The sequence below is a fragment of the Pteropus vampyrus genome, unplaced genomic scaffold (genome assembly GCF_000151845.1).
Source record: "Pteropus vampyrus isolate Shadow unplaced genomic scaffold, Pvam_2.0 Scaffold189, whole genome shotgun sequence".
Classification (NCBI taxonomy): Eukaryota; Metazoa; Chordata; class Mammalia; order Chiroptera; family Pteropodidae; genus Pteropus; species Pteropus vampyrus.
Window position 1 is genome coordinate 1,003,354 of NW_011888970.1, and position 1,243 is coordinate 1,004,596.

A 1,243-nucleotide genomic window follows, 5' to 3' on the forward strand; every position below is an offset into this window, starting at 1 on the left:
CTCGCTGGGGGGGGGGGCTTTGCCGGGGGCCTGCAGGAGCTGCCCGACAGCACAGGGGACTCCGCCAGCGGCATCTCCAGCCCCGCTGGCTTCCGCATGTGCCTCCCCGTCGTCACGCGGCTCTGACAAGTGGCGGAAGAGGCGGCCTGGCTGGGCACGGGGCACCCCTGCTGCCGGAGGACGCCCCTGCTCAGCTCCGCCTCACTAACCCCGAGTCCTCGGGAGGGGCCAGGAAGCTGAGTTGTGAATAAAAGTGTTCGATCTCTAGGACACAGCTTAGGATGGACCGAAGTGCCAGGCACGGGCCTTCCAGAGGCCGGGGGACCCTGGGCCAGCCCCCCTCCCTGCTCTCACACCCCGCCTCACACGTCCAGTGTCCTCTGCCGGCCTAGAAGCCACTCAGTCACACACAGGTGTCCGGGTCTGATGACAGTTCAGAGAGTCGCCCAGGGGCGTCTCCCTGTTTAAAGAGCACTTGCTTGTTTCTCTGACAAGCCGGGCGCTGGCCCTCCTCCCAGGAAACGCATCTCTAGCCCACGGGGCTGACCGAAGAGCCCGGCAGGGGACATGGGTGAAAGGCTCTGACTGAGAAGCCCACCCAGGAGGGGCCTCCCCATGCCTGGCCTGAGGCTCCGGGGTAGGTGTCAGGGCCCCACTTAGAGAGGGCCCCGAAGGCCACTGGACAGCCCCTGCCCCGCCACGGCGGGCCTGCTCACCCCGGAGCTGGAGTCGGGCCCCTCGGGAGGCCCTGTCTGCCCCCCAGCCCCTCACGTCTCAGGGCAGAGGTGCTCGGGGGATGCAGTGTAGGCACCTGCGAACCCGTGCGCCTGTGTCATTCACATACACCAGCAACAGCCGAGGACAGCTCTCTGCTGGACCAGACGTGCCCCACGTCCCCACAGCACGGGAGGGTTTCGCAGTGACCGGAGGCAGACAATGCTGGCGTGCCGCCTTCCAGTCTGCACGCGACTCCAGGGGAGACCGGGGCCGCCCGGGGGCCGCCTGGGGACATGCGGAGCGAAGATTTGTTTTGACGAAGAAGCAGACCCTCACGCTGTCCCTGATCACAGGGTCTCCCCGGCCAGCGGCCTCCCATCGGCCCCAAGGCTGACAGTGCCCCTGGGACGTGCCACCTGGCCCTGCCCGTGGCCTGCTGTAAGGGCGCCTCCCTGGGGCCCGGGCCCCCCGTGCCTGGCCCTTACCTCCAGCGGGACGACCTGCATGAGGATGGCGAAGTTGGTGA